This window comes from Apodemus sylvaticus, chromosome 12 (assembly GCF_947179515.1).
Source record: "Apodemus sylvaticus chromosome 12, mApoSyl1.1, whole genome shotgun sequence".
Lineage (NCBI taxonomy): Eukaryota > Metazoa > Chordata > Mammalia > Rodentia > Muridae > Apodemus > Apodemus sylvaticus.
The window spans coordinates 91,912,990-91,937,021 of record NC_067483.1 but is presented as its reverse complement, the minus strand read 5'-3'; positions in this window follow the sequence as shown (position 1 = coordinate 91,937,021).

Sequence of the window (24,032 nt, the reverse complement as noted above, 5' to 3'; positions counted from 1 at the left end):
CCTGGAGAGGACGGACCCTGAGCTTTACCTGGTCTCACTCAGACAAAGGCCAGCAAAAGGCACTTCATGAATCGCTCCGTGAGTGGCAGGCTTCTGCTTTCTCTAAGACTTATTTTTAAAACTTGTATTTATGTGTTTGACACATTTGTGGCTGTCTGAGAAGCCCAGAAGAGGATGTCTGATTCCCTGGAGCTGGAGGTCCGGGAAGTTGCGAGCTGCCTGACCTGTGGGCTAGGACGTGAATCCCAGTTCTCTGGAAAAAGCAGCCAGCACTCCTAACCACTGAACCATCCTGCTAGACCAGAGGCTCTCAGCCTTCCTACTGCTGCTGCCCTTTGATACAGTTCCTCATGCTGTGGTGACCCCCAACCATCAAATTATTTCCATTGCTACTTCGTGACTGTAACTTTGCTGCTGTTATGAATCATAATGTAAACATACATGTTTCTGATGGTCTTAGGTGACCCCTGTGAAAGGCCCCTGCTCTGGAGTCAGCATTAGTATCATCTAAGTGATTAGATTATAATTTTCAGGGAAAGGAGAGATATGTCTTATACTTTAAAGACTTATGTTGGTTATTCTTAAAATCTTCCTCTGTATCCTGCCTGGTATTTGAAAGGTGCTTAATATTTATTAGAATTAATGGAAGACAGAGTCTCGGGTCCTACAGTCTCTTCGTTGTCATAACTTCCTCTTCAGATGCTCCACAACAGGGAACGCTTGCTGTGCTCCACAGTCTCCCCTCCTCAGACGTACCCAAGGATGCTTCCTTTCCATCCTCTGTAGGCAATTTTCATTCCTGTGGTCAGTGGTGGCTAGTAAAACAGACCAGCCAGACTCTAGTCTTTAAGCAAACCCAGAACCCTGGGCGGGATGACCCAGGCATGGGTCATACGGACACACTGGAATGTGCAAGAAGACTATATTTTTATAAAACTCACACTGATAATAATTACAGTTGACGTATTTTAAGTCATAACTGTTGCCATGGTCTATAGCAGGACTATCTTGGACATGCCAGTGATATAAATAATGACACAGAGGCTTATTAATATAAGCTTAGGCCTCAGCTGGGCAGTCTTCTGACTACTAGGTCCTGACTAATCCTGGCCTGTGTACCCACCATGTTGGTCTACCTCTCTGCTCTGGTCTATCCTTCCATCTCCAGCTCTGCTGGTGAAACCCTCACCCCTCATTTCTTCCCTCTGTGCCCCCTTGTCTCCTGAAGATCTGCCCTCCACTTCCTTCCCAGAGATTGGTCCTCAGATCTTTATTAAAGCCAATCAGATATAATTCTAGAATGCCTTAGGCAGGTAAGGAAGAAAAAAATATCTACAAAATATGGGAGCAGCAATTAGCAATAGAATATACAGAGACACCCCTTCTCACAGTATACCTCAATGGCGGTCCAAATCTGAGCATATAGTATTGTTTCTTAAGACCCCTTTATGCTAATTGTGGACCTGCTTAAAACAAGCAAGGATTAGTCCCAGAAAGGCAATTTCATTCTTAAAGGACATACAAAAGTGAGAGAGTTGAAATTTGACCTCACATCTTAATGCTCCAGATACATTGCTACTCTAGAACCAAGGAACTAAAAAATAAAGCATACCGTTTATAACAGATAAACAAACACACCACTCCTTTATTCTGGGTGTTCTTACACACACCCATGGTGATACCTTCTGTGGACTCAGAGCCTTTAGCTTTGTAAAGAGCTGGTCACTGGATGTCTCTGTTTTCCTCACTGCAATTATATAGTACAGAGACTAAAGCTATCTGGGTTCTAGACACAAATGATAAAACTGAAATCGTGAAAGGTTACCAGCTTTCCCAAGAACAGCTCGCTGGAAAGAAGTCTATCTAGTGAGCTCTGCTGGCCTTCACTGTCCCATGCAATAAGCACCCCCAACCCCCGTGGGTGCCAGAGACTTAGTCCTTGTGTTCAGGAGCCTAGCGTGACATAATTGTGATGATCACATAATCAAGCAAGCAAGGAAGCCTTTGAGAAACACTGAGCACACACTTCCCCATCTTACTCACGGCTTTGTGTGGACCTGGAGATAGTACAGTCTGAGGGCTCCCTGATCTAATAGCCCCAACATTCTTTATGTTCCCCATCTTTAGATTCCTTGCCTGGGGCAACAATGTCCTTGACACAGCAGATTGCTTCTAAATGATTTGGAATAGAAATAAGTCCCATGACCCCTTCACATGATCATGTGATACTTGGCACAGCTAGCTAGCAGGACTAACAGTGTTGTCCCCCTCCCCCACACCCACCGCACTTTAAATGGAATCTGGAGAAGTTGGGGGACTATGGGCTTCAACTTAACAGTGGGTGGCAGGAACTCAGAAGTTTAATCCCAGACCTGCTACTAATTTCCTGGATGGCTTTTTGGTGTATCCATTAATCTCTCTCTATCACCGTTTCCTTCTCAGGAGGAGATAGAAAGAATAATGGAATGTTTTATGCATTAATGCATTTATGATCCTAACGTGGGCTGTAAAAGCATAGCTTTCTAAAAATGTTTGGTGGTAGGAGGTAAATCAAAAAAAAATCTAGTTTCTGGTCTTTTAATATGATGCATAAACAAGATTGTGTGTGTGTGTGTGTGTGTGTGTGTATGTGCGCTATTGTTAGAAACCAGACCTGAAGTGGACTAGAGAGTTGTGTAGTTTGTCATGTAAAACAGTACTGTATTTTCCAAGGGCTAGAAGGGAGTTCTCTAATAATAACCACCGAAGTATCTTAAAGAAGAGACGAGGGGCTTCTTTTGGCATCAGGACTAATAAAATTGAAATCTCACGCTATCTCCAGAGGAACGTTTTCATTAGTCACAGGCACTGTTAAACTGGAAATGGTCTCATTAGGGCTCTGGCTGGAAGGCCTTAACTTTTTCTGGTACAACCTATCACTTTGGTCATGAATTTTGAAAACAATTCACCGCATCAGCACGATTTATAAGAGTGGAGAGGATGACGTGACCTCCCAGATGTCGTGTGCGTAAACTGCATTGCTTATTCTCTGAGAAATGCTCTTGCCTGTTGAGTATCTATACATTCTTCAGCCTTGTAGGAAGAGATGGGAAGGCTCTAAGGAGAACTCAAATCTTGTGTGCAATGACCCCCTCCCCCTTGCAAGACAGAATCAACATGGGTTCAGTTTTTAGGCTGACGTCTAGGCCATTCAAAAAGGCATTTCTGATTTTAAAAAGGCATTTCCATAACTTCAACCCAGCGGCTTAGTTTTACTCTTTAGCAAGTTTTGTGTTCAGAGACAATTGTTTTTGACATCGAAATAATGAAATAACTTTAGAGAATCATAGATTTCTTCTGTATGTTCAACAATAATATCTGCCTTTGACAGTTCCTAAAATGTCAACTGAGCCAAAGTGGTCCAAGTGGTTTTATATGAGAAAACACAATTTATTTTTTATTTTTTAAATTATTGTTATTATTGCTATATTATTATCGTTATTTTAAATATTCACTTTACATCCTGATCACTGCCCCATTTCCAGTCACACCTTCCCATAATCCTTTCCTCCCCTTCCCTTCTCCTCTGAGTGGGTGGGCCCCCCTGGATATTTTCCCATAAGAGTCCCCCAGCCCCATCCAGTGTTTGGCTGTGGGTGTCTGTATCTGTCTGAGTCAGCTGCTGGGTGGAGCCTCTCAGAGGACAACTTGCTCTTGCCTGCAAGCATAACAGAGTATTATTAACAGTGTTGGGGATTGGTGCTTGCCCATGGGACGAGTCTCAACTTGGGCTGGTTATTGGTTGGTCATTCCCTCAGTCTGTGCTCAATCCCTTGTCCCTGAATTTCTTGGGGACAGGACAAATTTTAGGTAAATGTTTTGTGGGTGGGTTCGTGTTCCACTGGGGTTTCTGCTTGCCTACAGGAGATGCCCTCTTCAGGTTCCATATTCCCAATGCTGTGAGTCACAGCTAAGGTCTCCTCCATTGATTCGGGGACACCTTCCTTATCCCCAGTCTCTGTCTCCTCCTGGGGATGCCCTCACCTCCCCAGCCCTGTCAGTTGCAGATTTCCATTCATTCTCATGGCCATCTGGACAGCCCTCCTGTTCTTCCCCACACCTGATCCTGAAATTCCTCCATTCCCTCCTTTCTCCCACCCAGTTCTTCCCCTCCACCTGCCTCTTATGACTATTTTATTCCCCACTTTAAGTGAGATTCAAGTATTCTCATTTGGGCATTACTTCTTGTTTAGCTTCTTTAGGTCTGTGGAGTGTGGCATGGTATCCTGTATTTTATGGCTAATAGCCATTTATAAGTGAGTTCATATCAGGCATGCCCTTTGGGGATTGGTTACCTCACTCAGGAAGATATTTTCAAGTTCCTTCCATTTGCCTGCAGAATCCATGATGTTTTTGTTTTTAATTGCTGAGTAGTATTCCATTGTGTAGATGTACCACTTTTTTTATCCATTCTTCAGTCAAGGGACATCTATGTTATTTCCAGTTTCTGGCTATTATGAATAAAGCTGTTATGAACATAGTTGAGCAAATGTCTTTGTGGGATGGTGGAGCATCTTTTGGGTATTTGTCCAGGAGTGGTATAGCTGGGTCGTCAGGTGGAATTATTGCCAGTTTTCTGAGAAACCGCCAAATTGATTTCCAAAGTGGTTGTAGAGAAAACACAATTTAGATACAACTTAGAAAGTTATAAGCAGATAAACCAGTTTAAAGATGCTGTTGTACCAAGGGTCTGCATGGTGCCTAGAGGACATTGTAAATTTACTTTCAGCATTCTATATCTAGAAATCATTTATAATCATAATCAATGGAATTAATGGTGTCTGGAATGACACTAAAACCAACTTATATATTAAGTAAATCTATAGATCATTCTCTCTTTCTCTCTCTCTCTCTCTCTCTCTCTCTCTCTCTCTGTCATATGTCTGTGTGTCTATGTCTTTCTTTTATTGGAGATGGAAGCAGGACCTTGAACAACTTAGGCAAGTATGTTACGTCTCAGTGCAGTCATTCATAAGACATTTGCTCACAAGATTACTTTGATTTGGGGTCATTTGTTTGGTGGCATGAAGGGGAAATAAATCAAGGCCAAAGGCAGACCGAATAAGTCAAATTTTATGGAAATATATTTTTAATTAAGCTGGGAATCTATGTACTTGGGGCTGAGCCTGGACTAAATTCACTGTCTTCCCCCTAATATTGGGAAATGTAGAATGAATTGTGTCTGTGTTGGACAGAGTAAAGGAACAAAGGAAAGAAATAACAGCAACAACAACAATAATAATAATAATTATAAATTATAAGAAGTAAATAAATAGAAACAAATACAACTATACTAGCATAAGTTCACATTCCTGGACATTCCATGGTCTAGGTGAATCCTAAAGCTCCAAGCCTTGCTTTGAGACAGGCTGTATCCACAAGTACTCCAGAGGATTGACAGAGTGATTGTAAAGGCTCTGGCAGGGACAGTCATTCATAAATTTATTTACAAAGCCCCAGACACAGATTTTTACTCAGTTCAGGTTGGTGAGTTTTGGTACCTGGAAAGTGGTCCTATGAGTGACATTTCACTGTCAAGGTTGTGTTTTAGCATTGAAGGGCAGAAGACACCCATGTGTAGTTGAGGCAACCTTGTAGTACAATGTCTACAACTGTCTTGAAACCAGGAAGAAAGAGTAAGGCTAGGTTCTACAACCTTACTGTGTGCTACACTGAGGTTCTCAGACATCAGACATTTTATATCAAGGAAATAATTTCTGAATGTATGTGTATGTATGTGTGTGCAATATGATTGTGTATGTGTGATATGATTGTGTATATGTGTGATATGATTGTGTATGTGTGATATGATTGTGTGTATGTGTGATATGATTGTGTATGTGTGATATGATTGTATGTGTGATATGACTGTGTGTATATGTGATATGACTGTGTGTATGATATGATTGTCTCTGTGTGATATGATTGTGTGGGTGTGATACAATTTTGTGTGTGTGTGTGTGCAGGCATGCCTGTGTGCTCAGGCATATGTGCACAGGTGGTACTGTGTCTGCCTGCTGTCCTTTACATGTTTTTACCAAGGCTCAGCACTTTGAATTGTGTGTCAGGGATTCTGCTTTTGTAAAGTTTAGACCTACTGACAAGCACTGTGGTGACATTTTCTGACAATTGTGTTCATTTTCCTTAGGCTTATGAGAAATTTGTTTCACTTTATTAAAAAACCTTTCTTTCAGTGAACATGGACCACAGACGAAGGCTGAGGAAAGAGAGCAGAGTTTATATGGTCACCTGACATTGAGATCTTTGTCCCCAAATGATTCCATGACTGGAACAGAAAGGAGAATGTAAGAACTTGCACAGAGACTCTTAAGAGCAAGAATGTTTGAAGTGAAGTTTTTGAATGCTTAAAGAAGAGTCCACATTAGGTGGACTCTTAGGTGTGGTATGGCATATGTGGTGATAGGATGTGTGCATACATATACATACATGTCTATATGTCTACATTGTACACATCATGTCCATACTGTGGTGATGTATATGAATTGTGATATATATATGTGTGTGTGGGGGGGTACTGTGCATTCTCACACATATGTCTGTCTTGCATGCATGTGTATTGTAGGGCATGCTGTTTGTGCATATGTATGTATTTATAGCAGTTCATGTATATGTGTGTACAGTATGTATGGCTCTATGTGAGAGACATGCTATATGTATTTGCTTCCTTCATGTTTTCATTAAAAAAGCAATGGCTTTTTCCCTGGTGCTTCCAAAATCATCTTTTTTTAAAAAACTTTTAAATAGATTTTATAAATCAGATAAAGAAGGTAGTGGATGCATGCAATCTGTACTGTAAAATCACCATAAAAACCAATTTGTGAGAAAAATACAAAAAAAATTGGAAAAAATGAGTATTCTTTAGAGAAGCTAAAAATTTTTTAAACAAGGTTTTTGAAGGGGAGATTGGATGCCCTTCAACAAAGAGACTCCCTGTGTGCAGTCAAACGTCTTCAGCAATGTCCCAGGGCTGGTGTTCCCTTAGTCCTGGCTCATGTGGCACTCGGCTCTTCTTTAGACGTTAGACCAATGTGACAAAGGTCATAGGGCAAAGAGATGAGTCTGTGAAATGGGCATAAGAAGGCCACTCACTTCCCGTAGACAACACCAGTGTCTAATGCACGAATGCAGGCTGAGAAGGAATATAAAACTCAGCACAAATACAATCTTCCCCGCGGTGGTGATGGTGGTTTTTATTCTATTAGAGAATGCCTATGAAGGGCATTTTGATTTTCAGATCACACATCTAATAGCATTGTTAAGAAGTGAAGGTGTTGACTTGGCCGTCATCTGCCCCTCTTCTTAGAGGAGAATTTTGCAGGCTGAAGTACAAAGGCTGTTCCCAAGGCCCTGACAGCCTGGCTGCAGTTAAGGCCCAGATCTACAATCACATGGTTCTGGGGAAAACCTCTTCCTGGTCGTCTTCCCTGCTTCCCTCAATTCCAGTAACCCCCTGTTGCTCGCTTCTCTGGTAATCTGGGAACAAAATGGTTTTCATCTGCTAAGGAGGAGTACCTGTGACCTGTGCACATCAATCTTACAGCTTTCCCTTTCTGTGGCACAGGGGGTGGGGTGGGGAGTGGGGTGAGGTGGGGGTGGCGATTATTCATCTCTCTTTCTGGGCTGGCCTTTGAGGAGCTGAGCTTAGCAGGCCTTGAGCAGGGGAGCCAGAGTCTGGGGGAAGTGCAGGTCTTGGTGCAGGAACACCACCCTTCCCTTGGAGTCACATTGGCCTCTAGTGGCTCACAGGCAACTGACAGACGGCTCAATCATTTCCTCAGGGCCAGCGGGCTCCCAGCACCAGCTGGCTTTGACATTAAGGCTGCACCCTGACTGACAGGAGCCCTGTCCTTGGCTGAGCTCTGAAGACCCGGGAGAGTCTATTCAAATCCTCCTTTACTCTGTTGATTTACTGTCCCTGTTGGCATGTTGTTGATCCATTTTCCCTCTCCGTTTGCTCACAGGGTACCCCAGAAACCATCCTCTAGTAATATATTTGGTTTATGATTTCCTCAGGAGCCAAGGAAGAAAAACACCGTAGTGGTGCACCTGTTGGATTTAATGTGCCCAGGGCTCTTCAGTCAGGAAAGCACAGAAAGAGACTGTGAGGGCCTCAAAGCCATCTGGAGCTCCCATTATTCTGTCCGGATACCATCAGAAGCTGAATGAAGTCCTTTTGAAATAGATTTGTTATTTTATTTATAGCTATATTTGGACCCCACTCCCTTGGAGTCTGACTCTGGCCAACACACCATTATCGACCATGCTTCCAAATGGCAGCTACGGGAGAGAGTAACTGAGGAGCAGCAGCCGGTGTGCAGGGAGGATGGGCAGTGCTGAGCCTTCACTGCGGAGGGCGGAGGCCATTCTTTACTCTCTCTCTCTCTCTCTCTCTCCCTCCCTCCCTCCCTCCCTCTCTCTCACACACACATACACATGACAAACATACACACATACACAAACGTTACATCACTCAAGAGAAATAAGATGAAGTGTTCAATACTTACGGGACATTTGAGGGGTCTTGAAAGAAGAGAGTCCAAGTATCTGTTTATCCTCTTACCTTCTTTCCCATCAGGTATCCATGGAAGGTTACAAGGCAGATTGAACTGAATCTGCTTTTGGAATTTCTTTCTGTCTGGGCTAGGGTGTTTAGAGAGTGAGCACTAACTAACCTTCAGACACAAAAGTGAGTTTGACATTTGACTGTTTTTAGTTCAGATGAGGGGGTTCAAGTGTTATACAAGAGAGTCTCCTTTCTCCATCTCTTCCCAGCCCATATGGATTTCAAGTTATTCAACCATCCTTTGAGAGAGGGAGAGAGAGAGAGAGAGAGAGAGAGGGAGAGAGAGAGAATGTGTGTGGGTGGCATCTGGGAGGAGTTAGGGGAAGGAAAACATGCACACAATATAGTGTTTAAAAACTTTAAAAAATAAAAATGTTAAAGATAAAGCCATACATAAAAGGAGGCAGGAGAGTCTCTCGCAAAGGGCACAAGAGACAGCTCGACTCATGTCCAGGAACACGTGTGTATGGGAAGTGGGAGGTGTGGCCCGTGATTTAACAGTTTAATGCTTTCCTCAATGGTTCTTGAAGAGTTGTTCTCCAATTGTTCTTCTACCCATCTCTAGATGCTGAGTAGCAGAAACTCCAAGGATGGGAACAAAGTTCTGTTTGGTGTAGATTTCCAGGTCACATTAGTCAGGGAAAGCATCTTACTGATGGAGAAGAAGGCTTTCGGCACAGCATCAACAGCAGCATCAGGCGTTATCCCAAGGGGAATCAATTAACCAACTGATGTGAAATGATCTTTGCAGCCTTCTATACTGGCAAATGAGTGCCATTTTCTCCCCCTTATGGAAAACTGATAGCTGTGTCACACTTCTCCAGTTTGGGTAAATTCTAGAAAGCACACTTTTGAAATTGCCATGCTCTCATAAACTGTTGTCCCCCAAACAGAATAATGAAGTCCAGTGAGAGTCTGACAGTGAGGTACCCTTCTAACAAGGCTGTCATTCCTGTCCTGACATGTAGGTCTGGACCTCAAGGTGGCCACGAGAGGGTGTTTGAACCTTTGACATACTATCATGTTCCCTGAGAACCACATCCCAAGGTACTCCAGATCTTACATCCCTTGATAGAGTTGGATGTAGCAGCATTTCAGTGCAAAGTTTGTCCATGGAAGATTTCATTCTTCATGAGTGTTTCTGGCCTTCATTCCTTCCATGACTTGGTTTTGCGATTTTGGGTGTTTCTGGGTCTTTTTCCTCATCCATGAAATTAGAGACTGGACACAGGCATCTATAAGCTGCCTCTGTAGCTTGTGACTGACTCATTGCAGCACCCCTGAGTCACTCAGAGAGAAATGATCTTGCTTATGTGAGAGATAAAACTCTTTGCTCTTCTGAGTAAAATAATCACCACTCCTGAGTAGAATAGCGAATTAGACAAGTCTTGAATTTTTTAAATTAATTTTAAAAGTGTGTGTGTGTGTGTGTCCCCTGGGGCCAGAGTTATAGGTGATCTGAGCTGTCTGATGTGGGTTCAAGGAACCAAACTAGGGTCCTCTGGAAGAACAGTATGAGCTATTAAATGCTGAGCCATCTCTTTAGCCCTGGTAAATCTTAGAAAGATTTCTAAGAAACTGGTACACAAACCATCCAGATTAAAAATGTCATCTTTTTTTTAAATGTAAGAAACCAAGTTACCAAGGTATCAATTTATTATAAAAACAATGCAATGAAACAAGTCCATGGTCAAAAACAATGCAATGAAACAAGTCAAGTCCATGGTCATCATATAGGAAAACTGACATGGAAGTTAATCATAAAGTAGAGTAGAGGAAAATGAAAGAAGAATCAGTTGAGTTGTCTTGATAGCTAGTGTAATCATCAACAGTTAACTAGCAAAAAGAGATGTAGAGAAAGAAGGACCCTTATTCACTGCTGGAGTGAGAACAAACTAGTCAGCCATTATAGAAGTTAGTAGGGAGAGTAACCAAAAAATTAAAATATGGCTGTATGATATAGCTTTTCTGCTCTGGAAATATATCCTGAAGACTCTATTTTGTCATTTGTACATATATATATATTGTTACATTGTTCAGCATAGCAAGAAAATGGAACTAGCTTGCAAGTCCATCAATACTTGGATGATAATGAAAATGGAACATATACATGCATATATAGTATGTATGTTTATATACAGTGAGATTTCATTGAGATATAAAGAAGAAGGAAAAGGAAAAAGAAAAAAGGAAAATGGATGGACCTCGAAAGCATTATAGTAAGAGAGACCTCAGGAAAACAAATAGTTTGTGTTCTCTTGCTTAAAATTTTAATGTTTGCATATTTGTATGCATGTGAGTATGTATATAGGTTATGAAGCTAGGGAGGAGACCTTAAGAGGAGAAAGGGGGTGTTAAAGTGGGGCTGAGGGTCAACAGGGCACATGTGGGGACATATAATCAGAAAGGTGGCTTCTGGAGTGAACTTGTATAGAGCAGTTCTCACCCTTCTTAAGCCTGCGTCTCTTTAATACAGTTCCTCATGTTGTGAACCCCAACCATAGAATTATTTCTGTTGCCATTTCATGACTGTAGTTCTGTTACCATTATGAATTATAAAGTAAATATTCGATATTATCTGCTGTGTAATCCCTGTAAATCATCATTTGACCTTCAAAGGGGTTGAAAACCACTGATATATAGGCAGGCAGCAGGATGGGAAGAAAGGAAAAGAAAAAAAAACAATTTTTTGCTTAAAAATGCAAGAAAGAGATCAATGCCACTTTAATACACCAGTTTGCCAACAGTGGTTGTGGTTAACAGGGACACACTCCTGAAAGTTGCTTTGATTACAGTACAGGCCCTGTAGAATATACGACACAATAGCCAGGTTAGCTTTCTGAAGCAGTACAGCTAAGTCTGTCCTCCTTGCTTTATGGAGAAAGGCTTAGAAGGTGTCCTGCTGAGATCTTCCCTCCACATGCCCCTACAATGGCCTGCAGGTGCTAATCAAGACACCTGCAAAATCTTGTCAACACGCAAGAGTGACTTTAATAACCTGCAGCTGGAATGATCCCAGGTCTTGGGAGAATGCTGCCCCCATCACATCTGGGAGGGATCTCAACGTCAAGGTAGATCCTAAAGACTCACCCCCCAGGAAACTATCAGGTACTAAATGCACATTCTTAGGAGGCTCTGGTGTTTGCCAGAGCTTAGCCTTGATTTCTTACACACCTTGGTGATCAAAATCCAGGCTTAGTTCTCAAATTCATTCTCTGCAGGCTTGCCTAACTGTGGCTCACAGCCACCTTGTGCAACTCAATAAGGAACATGAAGGACTTTATGCCGGATACCAGCCAGAAGGCTGGAAGGAAAGGAGCTGCTCCTAGGGTCGGAGGGAGGGAGGGGGGATGTATGCACACAGACACAGACACAGACACAGGCATGGTAGTGGGAAGAGGAGAGGAAGAAGGAGAGAATGAGAGGGAGGGGCCCGTGGGGTGGGGTGGGGAGGGCGAGGGGGAAGAACAATTTAGGATCTGTAAGCAAATGTAAAATGTAGCTGGGGAAATTTCAGATCCATCATTGGGTTTAGTGGAAAGCCATTTAGTGTTGGTTTGTCTTGTATTTGGCTGAGCTGAGCAGAAGCTACAGGGAGGTGGGTCACTCTCAGTGCGTGCTCATGTGTGCTTTCCTGAGAAAGGGCACATCTATTATTGACGGTTATTACGTGTGAGGGCTTCCATTGCAAACTGTCACAGACCATGTGGTTTAGATGACAGAATACATCATTCCATGTTCCTGATGCTACAAGTCCGAGGTTGAGGTATCAACAGGCCAACCCCCTTTGAGGACAGTGAGAGAGAATTTGTCCCAATGCCTTTCCCGTCTGCTCTGATGGCCTGCTAGCTGTCTCTGGGTATCCCTCGGCATGTGGATTCACTGCCTCAGTCTCTGTTTCCATTTTTATGTAAGTCCATTTCTATATTTGAATTTCTCATTTTGGTTATGGTATCAGTCCTATTGCATTAAGGTTCTTCATAACGACCCAAATTAACTCAATCGTCTCCACTAACTTCTTATCTTCAAGCAAAACAACAATTTGAAGTGTCTGGAGTTAGGGACTTTGAGGTACGACCCATCTCACAGAATTCTCATTTCATATCACCTTGGGTGAGGTGAACTATGTGCCTTTGCTCAGTCTGTCACCACTGGGGGTTCTGGTTTTTTGGGGGGTTGAGGATGAGTTGAGTTGATAATGTCAGCTGAGCTTTTCAAAGATGGATGGTGAAGCATCTCTCCTCTAAGATGTTCTACAGAATACAAGGCCTTGGCAGTCTGCACTGAGAGGCGGGGTCTATGCCTTCCTCCTCAGCCATGGCCATCTCTCGCGACTCCATAGCACACAACATAGATCCTGTTCTGGGAATTCTGAAGCCAGCACTTCTGATGGCTTGCACTTGATCTAGTTGTGACTTGACTCCATGAGAAACTTTCTCATTCAGGGGATGTATTGCCGTGAGGAAGTTCAGATCTCCTGTGGAAGAACCAGGACCCCTTAGCAGAGTTTGTTACGGACAGGAAGCATCAACTTACAGCCTTCCGAGGGCAAATTTACATACTCTTCTAGATGAGTCCTCTGAGCAGCCCAGGCTGCAGAGATTCCAACCATCCCATGAGAAATGACTAGGGGACAACTATGGTGCTGTGTGAGTCCCAGCCAGACCACATAGCCTGCAACAGATAATGTTACATTTTGTCCTAAACCATAAAGTTTGGGGATTTTTCACAGAGAAATCAATGGAAGAATTGATTATAGTGCTTAAAGAAAGGGGTCCTCCAGTTCTGTAGCTCTGATATCTACACCCATGTTCTGAAGTGAATTTTCATAATACCTTTCAATGGAGGTTGCTTAGACCCCCACTCTCTCTCACACACACACACACACATACACACACATACTCTATCCATATCCAATCCATATTTACTCTATGTCATCTGTAGCTATATACCTTCTATATACATCCCTTATAAACATGATATATATATATATATATATATATACATACATATATATATATCCAATAATCTTAGTAAAAAATTAATATAGGTCTCTACTTGGCAGTATTATTTTGACAGGATCAATGCTTATGTAAAATCTTACTAATCAATTCATCATGGATTGTAATAGATTCCTCAGCCTAAGTCTCCAAGAGCTGTGAACCTAAGACCTGAAATTTATTAGATTTTTCATTCTCCAAACCAAGTATGGAAACAGTAGTGTTCTCTCTGTCTCTCTGTATGCCTTGCCCTCCCATTTTGTGTGTGTTCTCTCTGTCTCTGTTTCTCTCTATCTGTTTCTCTCACATTTTTGTGTTCTCTCTATCTCTGTCTGTCTGTCTCTCTCTCATTTTTTTGTGTTCTCTTTGTCTTTCTCTCTGTCTCTCTCTCTCTCATCTTTTTATATTTTAGGAGCTGTTTCATATGAAAATAAGTTGAGTTCAGCTAAGGGATCATAAGCTGACTTGAGCCGATTTTGTATACGAGGCATAGGATGGAATTTCAATGCATGTCAGATCAATGTGGCTAACACATCTAACACCTCAAACGTCCGTCACTTATTTTTCACGTTCATCCAGGAGTCTTCTGTTTTGTTCATAAGCACTTGTTACTGATAGTTGCCCTACTGCACTGTGGAATGCCTGCATGCTTTTCTCTTATCTGTTTTGGTACTTGCTAAACATCTTTCTACCCATCCTGCTCCCTCCATTCTCCCCCATTCTTTACACTCTATTTCTATCAGGGCACCAGTTTTATTTTCTATGCATAATAAAATCACATGGTATTTTTCTTTGTGTGCCCAGCCCATTAATTAAGAGAAAACGTCTTCCAGGCTCATGTGTTTGTCATTAAACAACAATAACAACAACAATAGCAACAACAAAGACCAGAATCTCACTTTTCATGGCTGAATAATATTCCATGTGCATGTATATCATTTTCTTTATGTGTTCATCCACTGAAGGACACATAAACCAGGTAGCGCAGCTGTCTCTTCAATACACTGTTTCCGTCTATACTAAATATATGCCCAGAAATAGACTTGCTGGATCGTGTGATAGAATTTAAATGCTTTGAGTAACTTCCATGCTGTTTACCATAATAGCAATACTGGTTTACATTCCCACCAAGAGTATATCAGTTTCTCTTTCTCCACACCCTCATCAACATATGCACCTTCATCTTTGGTTGACAGCCACTCTAACTGTTCATGAGATGGCATCAGACTTCAGTTTGTATTTGCAGTTCCCTGATGATTAGGGACTTTGAGCATTTCCACATCCATGAACATTTTCTTGTCTTTGTAGAAAAATGCCCATTCAGGTAACTTGCCCCTTTTTACGAATTAGATGTTTTTACTTTTTCTGTTGGCCGGGTTGAATTCCTTACATGTTTCAGACACTACTTCTTTGCTGAGTTGACAGACTGCAAATATATATTCTCCCTTTCTGTGGGCTATCTTTGCTGTTGTTGCTTTGGTTGTGCAAAAGGTATGTTTGATTCATGTACTTTAGAAATGGGAATTGATATTATTATTGTTGATAATTGAGCTGTTATTCAATTAACAATTTTAATGTATGTTTTTATATATTCACAAGGAGCAGGGATGGGGAGAGGAGGGGACGGAGGGAGAGAGAATGAAGATGTACATACCTCTCAGTTTTATCAACACTGAGGCATTTGGGGTACACTTAGCTACAGCAGACAGTTTTAACATGCCATTCTGGTATGTGTCCTAAGAAGACAGAGATTCATGGCATACATTTACAGAGGAGATTTTGACACAGGGTGGTTTCTAAATTCCTAAGCTAAAGTGTGGGAGGAACCAGCAGGTAATCTATACTTCAAATATAAGACATTAATCTCAGTTTAAGAGCAGGCTTAGTGAAATCATTTCTTTTTTATAAAATAGGATTTAATTTATCATTGAATTAGCAGGAGGATTTAAAGCATACAGTAATCAAATTATGTGTCCAGAAAGGATTATTCTCAAAATGTGGTCTATCTCCTAAACACAAGTGATATTGATAACGATAAATTTGGTCTCTTCAGCCTGGAGGGGCTGATTCACTAAGCGGCGGATAACTCTGCCTCACTGGCTCAGGTGGACACGGAGTAAACGGGTAACCACAATGGAGGAGAGTCGACGGGAGCTGAGTCTGGGGACAGGGAGAGGGAAGACCTGCACAGCTGTCAGCAGTGGTATAAAAGGCAAAGCCCGCAGCTAGAGCTTGTAGATCTAGACTTGGCCCACAATGCACGAGGGGCTAGAACAAGCTTAGGAGTGCCACATGATGGTCTTAACTGAAGCCAGCTTCCTAATCCTCTTAAGCCCGGATCTTAAATCAATCAAGCCATCGATGGACCAACAGAAAATAAATTAATTCCTTCTTCTCTGTATTTTTATTTAGCACTGACTCAGCTTAGGGTTCATAGTCAGGCTTGGGGACGCCATTGCTGGGAAAACACAAGCTAGATCTGTCCCCTCTCCAGCTCCCTGCCGAGGAGGGGAAGTTTTAAACAAACACACACACACAAAATGTGAGGTTGGAACTGCACTTAGTTCATTTAAGAAAGGCTTTTATGTCCATGAAAATGTTACAAAGATTGCTAACAGCCAGGGGTGTAGATGGCTTTGGCTATTTGGTGACACTTAGCTTCAGAAGTTGTTCGGGTAAAAGATAGCTAGGCCGAGGGACAGGACAGGAAGAGTGTTCTAGATGGAAGAGCAGGACCACATCTGGGTTCTGTAGAGGGAGAGATAGATGCAGGAAGTCTGAAGGCCAAGTCTTGGATGTGTGTTTGCCACAGCCTTACCTCAGTAGAGTCTCGTCTCCCTCTCAAACATCTATACTCAGCCTGGGGCTTTTACCAGCAAGAGAGGTATTCCTCCCAAGCAACACTGCGCCTTCTGTAAGGAGCACAGTGATGCAAACAGCTGATCAAAGGCCTCATCTGAGAACGGGGGAGCTGGGGAGTCTGGCATGGATGTGGGGGAGTGACGGAGGTGAACAAGGACAGGGAACAAGGGGGCTTTGGTGACAGGCTTGCTTTGACCTTAGGGGCAGAAATGAGTGATTCTTCAATGTCACTCAATAATGTCTTATCAGCTTTGCTCTGCAGAGAGGGCTTTTAAATGCTTTGCTTCCTATAGTTGTGCATTTGGTAATTTTATTCATTTATTTTATTTTTAATTTCTTATTGTCACTATCCATGGGATTTTGCATGTGTTCTAACAATATTTTTAATCTCGTATATTGTTGTTTTCTCTCTTTCTCTCTCTTTTTCTTTCTCTCTCTCATAAACATATACACATTCACACACATACACGTTCACATATAAACACATACACATACAAACACATTCACATACACATACACATACAGACACATACACATGCACATGCACATACACATGCACATGCAAACACACACATACACATGCACATGCACATACATATACAAACACATGCACATGCACATACACATACACATGCACATACATATACATATACACACACATTTAAATTTGGGCATTTTTAAAGACATGATCTAAGTTACCCAGAGTGGCCTTGAACTCATGTGATTGAGTTTGGCTCACAGTTTGAGGGGGTCCAGTCTATCGCACCAGGTGAAACCTGGCAGTAGGAGCTTGCTCACACCCAGCAGAACGGGAGACTTCAGGCTGCCTATAACCCTCAGGCCCATCCCTTCCTCTGGATCTCACTCTCTAAGGCCCCTTTCTATAACTTGGCAGAACAGTGTCATTATCTAAGGACCAAGTGTTCACACAGGATAGCCTGCAGAAAAACATTTTATATTTGAACCATAGCAGGACCGGTTACCTTTAGAGATTCCATTAGAGATACAGCTCTGATGGACTCCTTGACCCAGCAAACCCTCAGATCAGTGAGTGATCTTCGCATCAGCCAGGATTAAAAGAAGAACCAGGAAGGCTGTAAAATAAGGGAATTATTATTAAGATTGAATGTGTGTCTCTGGTTTAATGGTCTAGAAGGCCCATGTGCCAGTCATTGTGCAATGGAGTCACCCAGGTTGAGTGGTCTATGATACCCAGCTGTTGTTTCCATGTTGGATGCTGGGCCTGCAGTCAGCAGGGCAGGCAGCTGGGATGTACATAGGGCAGCGCTTCTCAATCCGAGTGTTGTGGCTCCTTTTGTGGTTAAATGACCATGTCACAGGGGTCACCTAAGACTATTGGAAAGTACAGATATTTACATTTCAAATAATAACAGGAGTGGACCTACAGTAATGAGGGAACAACAAAAATAATGTTATGGTTGGGGTCACTGCAACATGAAGAACTGTATAAAAGGGTCTCAGTGTTAAGAATGTTGAGAACCACTGACGTAGAGGGGGGATGGACGAAAATGGAAGATCCAGGAAAACTTAAATATACCTCTCTCTTGCTTCCTTCTAGCTTCTCTTTAAAAATAATTACTATGCTATTAACTTCATTATATAATCGACAATCATTGAAGTTTCACATCGTGTTGTATTGTTCAGTTGTATTCCTTGCTTGTTTTACCATTGAGATCACTGTGTTTTTATTCCTAACCTCATAACCTCTTTTAAATTTTATAAACTTTGTTACTAAAAAAAAAATCTTACAAATAAAAATATCACACACCCAATCTAACCAAATGCAAAGCCCATGCAAGTCAGGGAACATCCGTGCAGTCAGGGTGGGCTTCTGGAGAGACGTGGAGCTTCGAGAAGCTTGTTTTTCATCACTGGAGGCCAAACTCAGCACCACAAACCCAACAACTGAGCTACCTTTAGCCCTGTACCATCTTTTTTTTTTTTTTTTTTTTTTTTTTTTACTATAAACCATTTATTGTTTTAGGGGTTGAAAACATTCCTCATTATTATTTTTTCTTAAATATGTTTATGTTGCGCTTTATAATGTGGCAGTTCCTAATTTTCTTGTAATCTAGTATAACACTTTTTAAATCCTAAATGTTTCTGCTTGTATGCCAGTCACATTTTTCCAGAGGCTTTTATTTGATAGAATTTATGTGAGAGGGTTGTGGGGAAGAGCTCTGAAGAGATTGTGAGAAAATGATTGGGGGCGGAGAAGGAATAATTGAGTGATGTTGATTCCAGTTGCAAACTCTTGTGAGCAGAGACAGTTGGGTTTCTTCCTTTGTTATCTGTGTGTCTTTTGTGTGTTACTGATATGACAACATTTAACCCAACTGGACCTGGTGGTTATTCTTGTTTTGTTGCCATTCATGGTGAGAGAACACTCAGTTTTTCCTCATTGGTTTTAGTGATCTGTAGGACTTTGAAGTTATCCTTTCTTTCTTTTTTTTAAAATCTTTTTTTATTGGATTATTTTTTATTTACATTTCAAATGATTTCCCATTTTCAGGCCCTCCACTCCCTGAAAGTCACATAAGCCCCCTTTTCTCCCCCTGTTCTCCTATCCACCCCTTCCTACTTCCCTGTTCTGGTTTTGCCTTATACTGCTACACCGAGTCTTTCCAGAACCAGGGGCCACTCCTCCATTCTTCTTGTACCTCATTTGATGTGTGGATTATGCTTTGGGTATTTCAATTTTCTAGGCTAATATCCACTTATTAGTGAGTGCATATCATGATTGATCTTTTGACACTGGGTTACCTCACTTATTATGATGTTCTCCAACTCCATCCATTTGTCTAAGAATTTCATTGTTTCTAATGGCTGAATAGTACTCCATTGTGTATATATAGCACATTTTTTTTGCATCCATTCTTCCATTGAGGGATACCTGGGTTCTTTCCAGCTTCTGGCTATTATAAATAGGGATTCTATGAACATAGTGGAGCACGTATCCTTATTACATGGTGGGGAATCCTCTGGGTATATGCCCAGGAGTGGTATAGCAGGATCTTCCGGAAGTGACATGCCCAGTTTTCTGAGGAACTGCCAGACTGATTTCCAGAGTGGTTGTACCAGTTTGCAACCCCACCAGCAGTGGAGGAGTGTTCCTCTTTCTCCACATCCTTGCCAACACCTGCTGTCTCCTGAGTTTTTAATCTTAGCCATTCTGACTGTTGTAAGGTGAAATCTCAGGGTTGTTTTGATTTTCATTTCCCTAATTGGAGGTCAGCATGCAGAAGAATGCAAATTGATCCATCCTTATCTCCTTGTACTAAGCTCAACTCCAAATAGATCAAGGACCTCCACATAAAGCCAGACACTCTGAAGCTAATAGAAAAGAAACTGGGGAAGACCCTTGAGGACATCGGTACAGGGGGAAAGTTCCTGAACAGAACACCAATAGTGTATGCTCTAAGATCAAGAATTGACAAATGGGACCTCATAAAATTACAAAGTTTCTGTAAGGCAAAGAACATCATCAAAAGGACAAATCGGCAACAAATTGGGAAAAGATCTTCACCAACCCTACATCAGATAAAGGGCCAATATCCAATATATACAAAGAACTCAAGAAGTTAGACCCCAGAAAACCAAATAACCCTAGTCAAAAATAGGGTACAGAGCTAAACAAAGAATTTTCACCTGAAGAACTTCGGATGGCGGAGAAGCATCTTAAAAAATGCTCAACTTCATTAGGCATTAGGGAAATGCAAATCGAAATTATCCTTTCTAAGACAATGGAAACATTCTTTATTTTCATGTCTTGAGAGTTTTCAACAGAAATGGGGGGGGGTAAGAGTTTTCCAAACCTTCACCTGATTTTCAACTATAGTCACATTTTTCTGGTTTATTAAAATTGGGACTTGTGATCTCATTGGTCAGTTCTTAGATACTCAAACAACCAGGTATCACACTAGCCTTGTTTTTAGTGACTTTTCCTTTTAGCACATTAGTCCCATGGCATCTCTGTATTTTAAGAAGGTTTATTTGGCTTTTTCTTTCTTTTTTTAAAACTTTATTAGATATTTTCTTTATTTACATTTCAAATGTTATCCTCTTTGCTTGTTTCCTCTCTGAAACCCCCCTATCACATTCCCCCCTCCCCCTGCTCACTAACCTACCTACTCCCACTTCCCTGTCCTGGCATTCCCCTACACTGGCGCAAGGAGCCTTTGCAGGACCAAGGGCCTCTCCTTTCATTGATGGATATTTCTTTCTGACAGGCTACATCCCACAACCTACTGAGTATAGAACTTGTGAGGTAAGGGGGAGTTGGGGGTGAAGGTAGGGAGATTAGAGAGAGGAGAGAGGGGGGGAGGGAGAGGGAGAGGGAGAGGGAAAGGGAGAAGGAGAGGGAAAGGGAGGAGAGAGAGAAAAAGAGCATTTACAGAGGTTTACAGAAGAGCATTCCTTTCCTTTCTCTTCTGTAGAAGTTTATTTGACATTAAGGTTATTGAGGTTTTAGGGCTGGCTTCTCTGAGTGACTCATGAAGCTCTAGTTTGTGATATAAAATTAATGTTTTACATTTATTACCAAGGTGCAGGTAAGGTGGGAAGATTTCCTGGAACAAGGAAGGTGACCAGCACAACATATAATTCAGAATTGATACATCTTTGGAAAGAATGTGTACAGCAGTGACACAATGAGAGACCATGTGACATCAGAAATGACAGAGGAGGCACCCTGAAAGCAAATATGCATACAGACATGGAGTGAGAAAGGAGATGTGTGTACACATGTATACATACATGGTGTGAGAAGAGAGATGTGTGCACACATGGAGGGAGAAGGGAAATGAGTGCAGAGGTCAAGCAAGAAGGAAGATATATACATACATGGAGTGAAAGGAAGATGTGTTTACTTATGTATACATACATGGAGTGAGAAGGAAGATGTGTTCACACATGTACACATGCATGGAGTGAGAAGGGAGATATATGCATACATGTACACATACATGGAGTGAGAAGGGAGATGTGTTCACACATGTACACATACATGGAGTGAGAAGGGAAATGCATGCACACATGTATACATACATGGAGTGAGAAGGGAGATATATGCATACATGTACACACACATGGAGTGAGAAGGGAAATGTATGCACATATGGAGAAAGAAGATATATACATACAGTTATACATATATGAGTGAGAAGGGAGATGTATGCATACATGTACACATACATGGAGTGAGAAGGGAGATGTGTGCACACATGTACACATACATGGAGTGAGAAGGGAAATGCATGCACACATGTATACATGCATGGAGTGAGAAGGGAGATGTGTGCATACATGTACACATACATGGAGTGAGAAGGGAGATGTGTGCACACATGTACACATACATGGAGTGAGAAGGGAAATGCATGCACACATGTATACATGCATGGAGTGAGAAGGGAGATTTATGCATACATGTACACATACATGGAGTGAGAAGGGAAATGTATGCACATATGGAGAAAGAAGATGTATACATACAGTTATACATATATGAGTGAGAAGGGAGATGTATGCATACATGTACACATACATGGAGTGAGAAGGGAGATGTGTGCACACATGTACACATACATGGAGTGAGAAGGGAAATGCATGCACACATGTGTACATACATGGAGTGAGAAGGGAGATATATGCATACATATACACATACATGGAGTGAGAAGGGAAATTATACACATATGGAGAAAGAAGATGTATACATACAGTTATACATATATGAGTGAGAAGGGAGATGTATGCATACATGTACACATACATGGAGTGAGAAGGGATATGTATGCACATATGGAGAAAGAAGATGTATACATACATTTATACATATATGAGTGAGAAGGGAGATGTATAGACACATGTATACATACATGGAGTGAGAAGGAGATGTACGCACACATAGAATAAGAAGGGACATGCATGCACACATGTAAACAAACATGGGGTGAGAAGGGAGAGGGGAGGCCAACAGAGAGGGGTGCCAAGGACGAGAAAGAAAGGCTTTGAAAAACAATGATATCTTTGAACATATTTATATAAAGTAATGCATGTTTATTCGTTTGTGTATATACACATCCCTGTATACACATGTATTATTTTATATAGGCATATTTTTTCTTTAAGCAAGAAATAATATTTATATTCTTTTCAGACTATGTTGGCTTCTTAGCACAAATTAAGCATGTCTTAGGTTATAGATCAGTATCAGAATCCTCCTAAACCTTGTATTTCACCAAATTAAGAAGCAAACACAAAAGGATGGCCAACTCTGTTCTCCCCAAAGCACCAACATCATTCACTAAATTAAAAAAATCATAAGCAAAAAGGAAATTAAACATGGAAATTTCAAAACATTTGGAACTGAAAGAAAATAAATGGAGTTTCTAATAAAGATGGGAACAAAGCCAAAAGAATTCTTTGGGGGGAAATTTTATACTATGAAAGACATTTATAAGATGGAAAATAGCAAATGAACTTGAATTTTAGAAAGAAAGAAAAACAAACAATAAAAATAACCATGAATGATCAGGAAGAAAACTGAGTAAAGTTGGGAGCAGGAGAGTGGTCCTCCCCAGGGAGGAGCGGACCAAATGATCACACAAGTAACATTATACGGACTCACCAGTCTATATCTAGGAATATACATGCAGATAAAAAATATATATGTATACTGTAACAATTAATGGGAAAAGAGGCCATGTATTTGACAGAGTAGGGAGGGGTTTATGAGAGGCTTTGGAGGGAGGAGAGGGGAAATGTAATTAAATTGTAATCTCAAACACAACAAAAAGGAGGGAAGGAAAGAAGGAAAGAAGGAAGGTGGAAAAGGAAGCCACACAGATGAGATGTTCAGGTCAGATAGACTCAACCTGTTATCACAGCATTTGCTGAGACTCCACAGCCCAGTTTCCTCATCTGCACAATCCTGCCACCTTCCCTTGCTTCCTAGACATTGTCCCCCATGAGCTGTCTGAGTTAGCTTCCTAGACATTGTCCCCCAAGAGCTGTATGAGTTAGCTCCGTAGACACTGTCCCCCATGAGCTGTGAGTTTGCTCTGTAGACACTGTCCCCCATGAGCTATATGAGTTAGCTCTGTAGACACTGTCCCCCATGAGCTGTATGAGTTAGCTCTGTAGACACTGTCCCCCATGAGCTGTGAGTTAGCTCTGTAGACACTGTCCCCCATGATCTGTGAGTTAGCTCCGTAGGCACTGTCCCCCATGAGCTGTGTTAGCTCTGTAGACACTGTCCCCCATGAGCTGTGAGTTAGCTCCGTAGGCACTGTCCCCCATGAGCTGTGTTAGCTCTGTAGACACTGTCCCCCATGAGCTGTCTGCCTTCAAATCTCTGTCTCAGTTTGCTCTCCAGAATGTGATGTTAAACCCATACTGCAGATTTCATGAATTGCTTCAGCTCATCTCACGGAAGCAACATATCAGGATGAGAACATAAATGACAAACATGATCCAGGGCCTAAAAAAGCAAGGAGGGAGAGGTGGACGGAAGAATGGGATTA